Source organism: Chlorocebus sabaeus, chromosome 19 (assembly GCF_047675955.1).
Source record: "Chlorocebus sabaeus isolate Y175 chromosome 19, mChlSab1.0.hap1, whole genome shotgun sequence".
NCBI lineage: Eukaryota > Metazoa > Chordata > Mammalia > Primates > Cercopithecidae > Chlorocebus > Chlorocebus sabaeus.
In genome coordinates, this window is record NC_132922.1 from 4,769,714 (window position 1) to 4,782,565 (window position 12,852).

Here is a 12,852-nt window from a genome sequence, read left to right on the forward strand (position 1 = left end):
GCAGCGGCGCGGAGAGGGCTAGCGCGGCGCGGAGGGCGACCCGGGCCGCGCATCCCCCGCCGCTGCGAAGCCGCCGCGGCGACTTCCCAAACTTTCCCGGGTCGGCACCGAGGATGCGGCCCCCGCGGCGGCGCCGTCCCCGCCCGAGCGCGCCGGCCGCGCTTCCCCCGTTGCCGCCTATTTTATGTCTTTTGTCTCGGAGTTGGCACCTGTCCCAGAGAGCGCGTTTCCCTGCCCACCCCTTCGCCGCCGGATCGGAGCGGGGGAGGGAGTACTGGGGACCCAGGGAGGAGGGGACGGGGAAAGCAAGGCGCCTGCGGGCCCCGCAGCCCGTGGAGACCGCCCGAGAGCGGCGGCCGTGCCCGCGCGCCCGGGCACCCCTGTTCTGAGGGGAGATCGGGGCTGCAACCGCGCCCGGAATACCAACGAGGCCGCCCGCGGCCCCCGCCGTGCCCGCTGCGGGTGAGGACCGGGCGCCGCCCCTCCTGGGTTCCCCCCTCCACCGCCCCCTACCCCGGGACGGCGCGCGCGGGCGGGGCAGGCGGCGCGAGCAGCGGATTCGCCGCCCGGGCCCCGCGCCTCGCCCCGCAGCCCCGCGTGCGCGTCCCCGCGGGCACGCCGCCCCGGGCGCTCCTCGCCAGCGCGTCCCCGCCCCGCAGCCCCTCCCGCCGCCCGCCCCGGGCAGGGGCACCGCGCCGCGGGGACCCAGCGGCTTTCCGTTTCGCGCCCCGGGGCCCGCGCGGCCAAGGCGGGCGGGCGCGAGCGCCCGGCCCGGCCCGCCCCTGCCGCCCTGGCACCGAGGCGGCTGCTGGGGCGCGCTCGGCGGCTGCGCTCCAAGGCGCCGGCTGCCATGATTGCGGGCAGCGGGACGCGCGCGCACGCTCGGGCCCGGCTCGGGGACCCGTGGCTGACCGACGGTCCCTGCAATCCCCGCAGCCTGGTGCCCGCAGCCCCGAGCGCGTCGCGGACAGCGGCCAGGCTCTCCGGGCTCGTCCCCGCGGGGAACAGTGTGCGCTGCGGACCTCTCGACGCAGCCCCGGGACAGCGCTCGGGGCCGACAGTGGCAGCGGGCTTCCCCCAGGGCGGAGTTCGCGCATGGGCGACCCCGCGGTGGCTTCCAGGACACTGCGGGCTCCTCGGAGCGAGGGGTGCCCAGAGGGGTGGGAGTCGGGACCCGGCACACGGGAGCCGGCCTGCGGAGGCAGGGGTCAGCGCACAGTGCCGGGAGATGTAAGAGGGGCGCGCAAGGTGCCTGGAGGAGTTGGGTTGGGGGGTTGTTCACGGTGCCCCGGGAGGCGTGGGATGGGCGGGGACGCGGTGCCCGGAGCCGCTGCCCAGCTCCGAGCGCGCTCTCTTCCTTCCCAGTGGAAACAACTTCCTGCTTCCCCGACTCAGGGCACAGGAGCTGTGGGGAGAAGTTCAAGGCCGCAGCTTTGCTCTCTCAGAGCCCGATGGCGACACTGCTGGCCCCGGGCCACACGATTCCTTCCCAGGCCCTCCGGGTGGTCGGGACCGGCTGGCCTCTAGGGTCCGGACACGGGTTAGAATGCCAAGGAGGCCGCGGCGTCTTTTCCCGCCCGCTCCACAGAGGCGCCCGAGTGGTTCCCAAACCGCAGAGGGGCCGGCCTGGGCCTCCGGCTCTCGGGGACGCACGCGGACACAGTCACTATTCGGACACAGAGTCACTATTCGCAGACCCGGTCCCCCTGCCCTAGCATGCCCTGGCTCAGAGCCGCATGGAGCTGGCTGTCCCCAGACGCCTGCGACGGCCCGTTGGCGGCCAGGGCCCGAGAGAAACAAGGCCTCCCGGGTCCCATCCCAAAGTCTCTCTGTGCTTGTCTCCCCCCAACCCCCCGCCGCCGGCCTTGGCATTCTAACCAGTGTCCCTTGACGTCACATCTCGCCATTTCTGCCAACCAATTGAAACTTGCCCGTTGTCATAAAAATATATATACTTTTTATGCCATTGGTAAATTCAAAAGTTCCTCGTGTGCCCTGCTTCCCAGGAAACTTCATTTCACGTTGGATTAGACTGCCCAGGAGGGCAACGCTGGGCTGGGGCAGCCAGGCAACTCTGCCAGGGCCTCGCTGCCCACTGAGCTGCCTTCCACAGCTCGCTAGACCCCCATGATTGTGGCTGTGAATTGTGCCAGCCACCCTGATAGACACACCACTGCCTCCACCCCATGACACAGAAAATTTGGGGGGAGGGAAGGAAGAACTCAGGGTATGTTAAGAAACCTTCCCAGTTGCTTTCCTGGGAGTTGGGGCGGTGGGGACTGGAATCTTAGCATAGCATCTTCTTTCTAGAAGCTGAAGGAATTCTAGGGATAGGTTTATTTATTTTTTGCTATGGGAAAACTCAGTTTTAGAAAATGGAGTAGAAATGTTTTCCAATTAATCTTTTCATTGGAATCCGGACCGACTTTCCCTTTCCACAGCTGCCTGGTGGCTTCACCATCGCGTGGGTCGCCCTCTTTTCCTGAGGAAGGTCTTGTGTCTCCCCCTCACCCCCCAGCTCCAAGGGCTGTGGGGCCCAGAACTGGACGCTCAGGAGCTCTGTGCTTCCCCAGAAAAGGGCACTGCTCTCTCCGCAGCCTGAGTCTCAGACATGCAGTGTCTACCTTCTAGCAATACAGCAGGGGAAATCAATCCTGTCTAGCACTGTGCTTTATAATTTTCTTTCTTCACTATTAAAAATTTCAGCCCCAGATAGGAAGTGTGGGGTAAAAGCACACATTCCCACAGGATGAGTCTGTGCCCAGCAGCGCCCAAAGCTCCACATATGCCCCTGTAGCCCCTCCTAACCCGGCCACACCAAGGCAGAACTCAACCACTAACTGCTCTATAAACTCCTCCTGTACCCCATCGTTACTGTATGGTTCAACTACTTTAAAAAACATACTACAGATATTTTGTGGTTTAGCAAGTTTAGGGACTCCAGAAGAACAAAAATGCTTTAGAAACTGAGATGAATGCAGAGATCTAAACATCATAAGCACCAGGCCTTTTAATATGGAATCTTGTTTTTCCAAAATAATGAGCACACCCGGTAACGACCAAATGGGGATTCTGAACATAAATATATGGTTACTATTCTCAATAAAACTGTTCTCAAGGGCAATCTCTAGAAATGATGCATACCTCGGAGATACACGTTCAAGGGAAAAAAGGAAAAAAAAGACCGCATCCAACAACCACACTATAATCTATTTATAATCACGTTCCTAAACACTATAAATATTATAACTAATGTGATATATGTTTTGTGATTAAATGGGTGGATTAAAACATTGAATTTAAAAAGCCACAAAGAAAAAGAGATTATCTTCTATTATGCCACTTACAACTTTTGTTCCATTGGCACAAATACAGATTTGACAACTATATCATTACTGAACGCAGTGACTAAATGCCAGGATATTAGCTTTGTAATTTTCACCTGAAATCATTGTATAATCATACTGGCTTGCTAACCTTCTTTTTATTAACTGATTTTTTTTTTCTTGCTCTCACACCGTAATAAGTTAATTTAATGCCTTTTTTCCACTTACAGTTTTTATTTGGTAAAGCAAGAAATCAGATAAGTCAGAACAATATTCAAGAACACACACTTTTTAAAAAAAATTTCCCCCTGTACTTGGCAAGGATTTACATATAATTTGGTTGCAAATGCAGAAATCAAATGCTGCTTTATTCAGCAAAAATCATAGCACTCAGGTAATTCCACTGGGTAATATTCAGGTTAGCTTGTTTTTGTCTATTTGGTATCATATTATTCAAAGTAAATAATATTTTTTAAAGTATGCTCAAATTATCAACAAGAAAACCTGGAAAATTTACATTGTCGTTGAGCACTATGATGGACAAGTTTCCAGGAAGAAAAACTTGGTTTTTGCCTGTGGGCCACAGCCATGCCTGAGGTCAGATGTTTGAAAATAAGCTCTAGGAAGGCTGTTGCTGTACTAGAATGTTTACAGTATCAGCTTTATACAGTTATTTTTTTCCTGATTTCTCCCCAGATCTGCCTAATGGGAATGGAGCCGGCAACTTCCTGCTGCCTTGCTTTCTCCGCCAGCCCCTAGCCCACAGTCCAGCCTCAGAAGGCTGAGGGGGGTGCTTCGGTTTAGTTTCTTTTTTCTCAACGGATCGACATTTAATAGTTTAAATTTTTCAGTATCCAAGATGTTAGGAGGACTTAGTAAACAGATGCATTTAATCTAATTAAAGAAAGGACAACGAGTGTGAGTGAAAAATTACATTTTCACTCGGGTTCTGAACACTTACTTGCACATTCAAGAATAATTATGTTTTTAAAGCCAGACCAATAAACTTGAGATTGCAAGTTTTCCGTGGCTCCTGGATAAGATGCCACTTCGATCATCCTAGACAATGTGCCTTTTGAGGAGTTGCTCAGCAGCTTTGGGGACTCTGGATAAAGGCAAACCAGGCTTATAATTTTTTTTTTCTTTTGCCTTTGTTTCAAAGTAGTTTGCAGGTTTGAGAGTCCATTTTGATAGGCCTGTTTCATAATAACATACGCTCTTACTGCATGATGGGTTTATTTTCACTCTCAGTTATTTATACGCAACCTCTAAGCATCAATCCGCCTTGGACAAACATGCGTTTATGATTTTCATAGAAATAAAACAGCAAAAGATAATTCAAAGTCAATAGGGTCTCAGGCTGGACAAGGAAATGTGAGCAGGCACCCGTGAAAAGGGTTCTTTCCTTCTGACATGATGAAGCATTTTTCAAAATCTTTTGCTTTATTTCACTGTTTTCTGTCAAACTTGGCATTTGTTTACCAGCAACAATAATGAAACTCTGACCAGGGAACAAGCCTGTTTAAGGACAAAAGCATACGCCGGACACTGCACTAGCGCACCCCACCCCAAAACAGCAAACAAAAAAAGCCCAGCATGCTGGCACCATTTTTTTCTATCTTCTTTCCTTTCCTTTTCAATGTAAAGAACATACTTAAGTGTGCCTGCGTCTGTGAGTCATGCACATCGTGCTTTGATGGTGCCAGCTCCACACGCGTGCAATCACATGTCTGGTTCTTAACCTGTGTAAGCAGCGCTTTGCCGCCTTTAACGTGCCTTGGAAGTCTCCACATTCATGTTTCATGTTGCGGCACCTGCGTATGTATCTCAAAAAGAAGTCTAACGACCCCAAAAGCATTCTTAAAGGGTTAATTATTACTTTTCAATTAAAAGGACCGCATAAAACAACTAGAAGTCTACGACAGGCGTGTGTTCAATCATATAAGAATATATTGTACATAATATTAATAAACACATGCTAGTATGAAAAAATTTCCCCTTAGGAATGAGGAATTACGATTCATGTTTTCCATTCCAAAGAAGTAACAACAAAAATCTGAAAATATGTATTAAGGATGACGGGCCAGTATCTCTGATTATATATGCATCTATCAAATGCCAAAGCTAGATTCTTGACTTTAAATGAGGAATGAGAAAAGGCACCAAACTAACTTTTTTAAAAATAAAAATTACCATTCAAGAAGTGAGTGCTGAATTAATTTTAGTCGATCACGTCTATAATTTCTAAAATTGAATAATCAGAAATTGGGAAATTAACATTTTTCTAAAAAGTTTATGTGCTACTTATAATTTTATCGTACAGATCTTCAGTGGGCTAGGTAAATTCCTCTAGAATAAACAGAAAAAAAAATAAAGGAGAATAAAACTGATTTTGAAGTCAAATGGTTGGTTATTAAGTTGCAGGAATTTTTACTAAAATCAAGATTTCACAGATTACTTCTTTAAAATTACTACAACAAACTTAAGCTGCCCACAAATGGAACTCATACTGAAATTGGGATTTGGTTTTGGGGGACTGTCAATTACAAGTTGTTTGGAATTTGACCACACTGGTCTTATTTATTGAGAGACTCCCATTTTATTTTTTAAAAAATCAAATGTGACTTCACACAACACAGGTGACTAATTTATATATAAAAACAGTTTCATTTTCCTGACTATTTCCAAGTATCTAGCTTTTAGATCTGGCTAACTTCAAGGTTAAGGTCAGATTTTTCATAGGAACCCTTTCTACAGAAAGAAAAGAAGTGTTTTAACTAAACTTATCACTATAAGACAATATTTAATTGCTGCCAAAAAAAAAAAAAAAAAAGCCAAAGAACAAAACCAATGCTTTTTTGTTTCTTGTTATTTTATAGAGCAACTTTTGGTATAGTTCCTAATTTTCAAAGAACATGGAAGTTCATTTTTTTAACTCCCAAAAAAGTGGTAATGTAAGCAACCAGACAAGAAGGGACACTGACCTTGAAAATAAACATCTATATAATATTTACATGATGAACATATATTTTTAAAATTGATTTCAAAGTAATCTGAGATGTGGATAGGTATTTTCACTCCTATTTTGCTTGGTTTTCGATGATGCACAGAGGCAGGGGTTTTTGAATATCATCAAAGGTTTGTACCTTTGCTAATATCTTATCCATCCATTTTTCAACTCTGCATTCCAAATATACTGCAAGATGCTGCTTCCCAAGCGCTCCTTGCCCGCTGACGTTCTGTCTGAGAGGAGGCAGCGGACCCAGAACCACACGCTCCTTCCCTCACTCTCTTGACTTCTCCAAAACTGGACGTCTCTCACACATAGAATGCCGCAAATTTATAGAAGGACTCCAAGGCTCCCTGAGAAACTTCTCGAGTTGGGAAAAACCTTGTCAACGCACACCTGGACCTACAGATTCGGAAAAAGTAACCGGCTGTAGCCAAAAACCAAACACTCAACCACCGAACACAGTCTGCAAGAAACACAGAGTTCTTTGACGTGACAAGAAGAATTATAAATAAAATAGCTCCAAGGCAGACAGGCTGAATGAGCCTTTTAAGACAGCCTGTTGGTGCCTCAAACTTTAATACTTAGAATATCAAACGTTAGCTCTACGAGGACAGTATTCTGGGATATGTGTGTGTACACATATGTATTCGTGTGCATAAATGTATCTACATAGGCGTGTGTGTAGCGATAAATGTTCTGTTGCCTTTACGGCCTGGGGGTTGATCGAGGGCCTGGTGGAACGCCCCTAGCCCAGAGGAAGGAGCAGGCCCTACCTGCGTTCTCCCTGGGTTACTCCCTTCCTCATTACACGTACACAAACACCAAAAGCCAGGGAAAGCATAACTGCTGTCGATAACAAGGGCAGATCTCAGATAGAGAAAAGCTTTCTCTGCAATAAAGAATTATTTTGTGAATGGTAAGCCAGGCAGACCTCATTCATCATCATCAGGACAAAGCATACGCAAGCCGGTCTTGGGAGCGTGGCACAGTGCGGCACCAGGGCACCGAGAAGGTGTGCCCCCTGCCAGGCAGCTCTGGAGGCTGCACAATCCCGTCCCCCAGGAGAGACGGCCCAAGTGTGTGGACTGGGCTGGGGTTTGGGCCCAGTAGACGCTTACGCAGTCCAAGCTGGGCAGAGCAGTGGAGGACTGCAGACGACAGGCTTGGACCCCGGGAGAAACACGTAGGGCTCTCAGGCATATATCCCAGGGGGATCTCCAAACCGTCCACTCCAATCCCCCAAAGTGGGGGCCATCTCGTTGTCATGTTCAAAGGCCTTCAGAGGCCTGCAGTGCTCTCTGTTTCAACTCCATTTCTCACCATGCTCAGCCCACCTCTTTCTTATAGCCAGTGCAGAGGGTTTTGACACCACGGTTCAAGTCAACAAAATCATCCTGATCACTTAGTAAGTGCCCGGCACCATGTGAATCACTAACCATTTGAGTCCTAAAACAGCAGCCTCGGAGTAGAGGGTTTTTCCTAAGGTAGTAAGGCCAGCACCTCACGTGTGCAGAGCAAGCACTTCATCATTTACACAACGTGTTCTCACCTCGCCTCACATGACTCTCCTGGCCTGTGTGGCAGACAGAACAAGAACTCTCTTAGCTCTTTCAAGACTGGGGAAACTGAGGCCCAGGTGAATGGAGTGGTGACTAGGCCTGATACTACACAGACTTGGGACCCTGACTGCTGTGTACACACACACACTTTTGTCATTTTTGTTTTTTTAAGGAAAACATCACCATCCACCCCTTCACACTCATACACACATAGGCTTATTTTATGAACAGTTTCCATGCAAAACAGAGCCCCATTGATATTTAGGTCCCAGAACTGCCTTAAGCTGGTCCGGCTTTGGGAACTCTCCCCCCATCTCCCCTGCAGTAGCTTCCATTGTCTGAGGTGCCCACCTTTCCCTGCCAGGTGCATTCTGATCAGCCCCTAAAACTAGACTGGGGCGAATAGACCTTGAGTATAAAATCACAGACACAATAGCCCCACCAGAGTCCTTGTCACAAAGCTGCTTTGCCTGAGCTGAAGAATCACAATAACCCCATCCTCTGTCCTCGTCTGCCAGGCCTGCCGGCCCCTGCAACCAGAGCCTCCCTGGCCAGGCACCCGGGGTGGTTCCAAGCCCCACTCAAGCTTCATCCCTGCTTACAGCCCTCTGTGAACCTGGCAGGCACCTGCCCCATGGTCTCAATATCAAAGGCCAATCAGTGTTGAGGACAGCCTGGGAGAACCCTCACCATCTCATGTCTGCAAGCACTGCTGAGAGAGGGGTGGTGGGGTCCCCAGCCTGGGCATCAGCATTCCACGGAGGCAAACTTTCGCTGATCAGATTGGATTATTGCTCCTCAGAAAGGAGAAAGGCTACGTAGAAGTGGTGGCTTTGGGAGAAATGCACGGAAATGAGGCAGGCGGGTAAAGAGGCACCGGGCTATTTGGCAGTCGTTCTATGACAGGCAAGAATTACAAGGCATGCCTCCCAGGGGCTTTCCTTCCCAGGTGGAGATTTGCACCGCACACCGAGAAGGTGATGGCCACACCTGCCTCCCCCAACTCATGGCCCACGGCAGGACCCCTACTCAGCTCCATCCTCAGTACAGCAGGGCATATCCAACAACTCCTGACCACCAAGTCTTCCCAAAGCCAAATTCCACATTAGAATATTCCACCGTGCAATCAACAAGCTCAAAAAAAAAAAAAAAAAAAAAAAAAACCAACAAAAAAAGTCTTCCTGGCAAAGTCTGGCGATATTTACAGCTGATGAACAAAACTGAAATCAGTGAGAATCAGGCAGAGGGCCTTCCTTGCCTGGCCGGGCCAGGAACTGGAAGCCATTCCGCTCGTCTTGGGAGGCAAAGGCTTTCAAGAAGAGTCCTTCCTCTTCTTTCCTTTTTGCACCTAATTACAAAAGAAAGTACCTTCTTAAAAATCAAACAGAACCCTTATGAAAATTACAAGTGCTAAGTCTCAAAAGCTGCTTGGGATAAAAATTATAACCTTGTCCAACATTTGAGGAAAAAACGAAGAAAGAGGTAAAATGGTCAAGGCCTGAATTTCGTGTCAACGGATGCATTCATGGCGTTAGCATCCTCCTCTGGCCTAGAACCGTTCCCAGGTGCTGGAAAGGTTATGATGTGGAGGAAAAAGAAGTTGGGGCGGGGGGGCAGGGGGCCCACGTGCTGAGGGTCTGAAGGGTTCCATCTTCCCTCACCAGGGGAGTGGGGTTCGCATAGATGGAGCGTCTTTTTTTTTCCCCGTGTGACAGGCTTCCTAACAGAAATAAAGAGCAGAAAAAGGAAAACAAGAACTAATACACGTCTCCTCTGCATCCCGGCTGTCTGAGGTCCTTACGGGGCCTGCACAGGCGGACCACGAGCCCCGGGACCCGGGGAGCAGTGTCGCTGCGGCCTCCCCCAACCCCGCTCCAGGCGACAGGCACCCACGTGGCCGCGGGAGTGCGTGAGGACCTTGCGCAGACCAGGAGCACCCGGAGGCGCGGGCCAGTCTCAGCCGGCCAGCTCCAGGCCTGGTGGGGCACTGGGCCTAGGCCCGCAGCGGCTCTGAAGGCAGGGAGGCCTCGGTGCGCCTCCTCCAGGCAGCCCCAGGGCCGGCACGCGAGGCAGGGCCGAGTCCGGCACCAGGCCTGAGGCTCCGGGTCCGCGGCGGGCGGGGAGTTCGGTCTGCAGCCGGGCGGGGCGGGGCGGGGCGGGTCCTGGCGGGTCCCCCGGGTTCGAAATGAGGCCTGGAGTCGGAGTCTGGGCCTGCGGTCCGCCTTGGCAGGGACGAGGGTTCGAGCCGGGGTCCGAGGCCCGGGTCGGGTCGGAGTCGGCAGGCGGGTCCGGGGCCTGCGTCCGAGGGCGCGTCCGGGCAGAGGCGACGGCACGCGCCCCAATTAGCCGCGGGCCGGGCGGCGGGGCTGCCCTATTGAAGGCGAACAAAGGGCGCGACCCCGGGGTCAGGAGTCGCCGGCGGCGGCCGCCGCTTTGTTCAGCGCCTGTTTACTTTGCCCGAGCGGAGCTCACAATATATTGACTAAAGCGGATTAGGGGGTCGCGCCCTGGAGGCCCAGGCGGGCTGCTGGAGGCTCCCGGGCCCGCGCGACCTCCCAGCCGGGTGCGCCTGGCCGAGTCAGCCCCGTCCCCGCCGCCCGGGCGCCCCCAGCCTCGCCTCCGCCCCGCTCTGACGGGGAAACTGAGGCTCCGGCCGGCCGGGCCCGGGAGAGGGGGCTGTGCGGCCGGCGGCAGCCTGGGACCGTCCGGAGCCAACCGGGACGTGGTGGGGTCGCCCCGGGCCCTGCATTTTAAAGAATTCTGCCTGTCCCGATACCGTAGGTCCTGGGAATTCATTTTACAGGGAAGCAAGTCGCACTTGCCTGAAGGCTAAGAAATATTAGTTGGAAACATGGACAGATTTTTCCATATAACAAAATCCTGGCACATTATGGTTAAGGAAGAAAATTCTAGTCTCTTAACACAAGCGATGTGCTCCTGGCGTGAATAGACAGGTGACCTAAGAGTGCAGAGAAATATTTTAAGGGCAATACAAGCTTAAAAAAAATAAATGTTTTCTTTCTTTTAGAAAAATAATAAGGCAACTGATGAGTCTAAATAAACCACTAAGATTCCCACTCAAAGACCACAATTTATTAATCTGACACTATGAATCCAGGATCTATGGACTTCTCCAGTAATAAACTTTCAGAATCTTTTAAATTATCTTTAAAAAAACCAAACAAGGGAAGCAGAAAACTCAAACTGAAAATCAGGCCCCACGTCTCACCACGGGAGGGTTGTCATCCAACCAAGGATCCAAGAAGACGACGGGCCTTTTTCCCCCCTTCTTAATGCTATTGTTTAGGGAACAAAAACACTTCTCGAGTCCACACAAAATCTTAATTGAGATTTTTCTGCCCTGGTGTACAAGTATATGTGTTTGCTTAGAAAACTCACGTAGTATTTGATTAATAAGCTACCAACATATAAATCTTTTATGAAAGAAAGAACAATATTGACTTACTATTCCTATTTGTTGGCCTAACGAATACTTCTGCTACGTGTATCATCCATCCCCAATGACTGAAAGAAAACATGCCATTTGTTTCTGTTTGTCTATATTTCTATAATGAGTCTTTAAAAATAGTTTTTCCCTGATTATAAAAATGCCACGTGTTTAAGGAAGGCACAGGAAAGTGTAAATTATGTGCAACTTAAGAATAAAACATAAAGATAGATATTTGAGATACAGATAATTTCAGTAGTAAATAAAAAATATGGGTTAAGTATACACAAAAAAAGGAAAATTCACCTACATGGCATGATCCAGAAATAATATTCTGTTGTAATTCCCTCCCAACTATTGTTCAGCACACATATGCATACACAGACATATCTTACATATGTATATATTGTAGGAAGGTATTATATCCCATACATACCCATGCCATTCCAAACTTTTTGTCAACACCATTTTATTATTTATTTATTTATTTATTGAGATGGAGTTTCACTCTTGTCACCCAGGCTGGAGTGCAATGGTGTGATCTCAGCTCACTGCAACCTCCGCCTCCCAAGTTCAAGCAATTTTCCTGCCTCAGCCTCCTGACTAGCTGGGATTACAGGCACAAGCCACCACACCCAGCTAATTTTTGTATTTCTAGTAGAGACAGGGTTTCACCATGTTGGTCAGACTGGTCTCGGACTCCTGACCTCAAGTGATCCACCCGCCTTGGTCTCCCAAAATGTCAACACCGTTTTAAGGGTGACACAATGTTCCATTATTTCGCTATGGGATAATTTACTGTCATGTCCCCCTAATATGTCTATACTGTAATGAACACTGCAACCTATGATCTCGCCTGTGAAGTTTGTCTGCAATTTAGGTTATTAATAAATCTCGAATGATCTATTGCTAAGACGTTGAGGCCACTGCATTATTCTAAGGGGGTTAAGGTAGACCCCATAGACTTCATTTCTCCTATCACGAATGTATCCGGCTATTCTAGAAATGCCTTTGGATCAGTTACCCAGAAGGCAATAGGGAGGTCTGTGTGGTTCCCCCTCCAGAGGCCTGGTTCTGTGGAACTTTTTCCTGATGGACTTGTGGGGTCGGCCAAGGCACGTGCATGACTGTGACATGGTATTGGGGGACTGTGCCCTTGCACTGAAGTTCTGGTGGATTTCTGCCTACCAAACCACTTGGCACTAACCCCCAACCACGCGGCGGGTGTAAGTCAGGGCCATAAAGCTGAACACCTTGGAAACGTTATCCTAACAGTTCTGATGAAACTTTGCATGTCTAAGAAGTGGTTTGTTTGATTTGGCCGGAGCATCTTTCTTTGCTGAGAATTCAAGCATCGAAGCTGCTTTTTATACGCTCTCCCCTGCTCCCCGCAATCCATGCTGCAGTGTTCCTGGGTTTTCTGTCGGGCACGGCCTGCCTGCTTCTTCCACCTCCCAGCCCTCTCCTGCACGGGAAGACCTAGCGTGCTCACCTCCACAGCTCGGG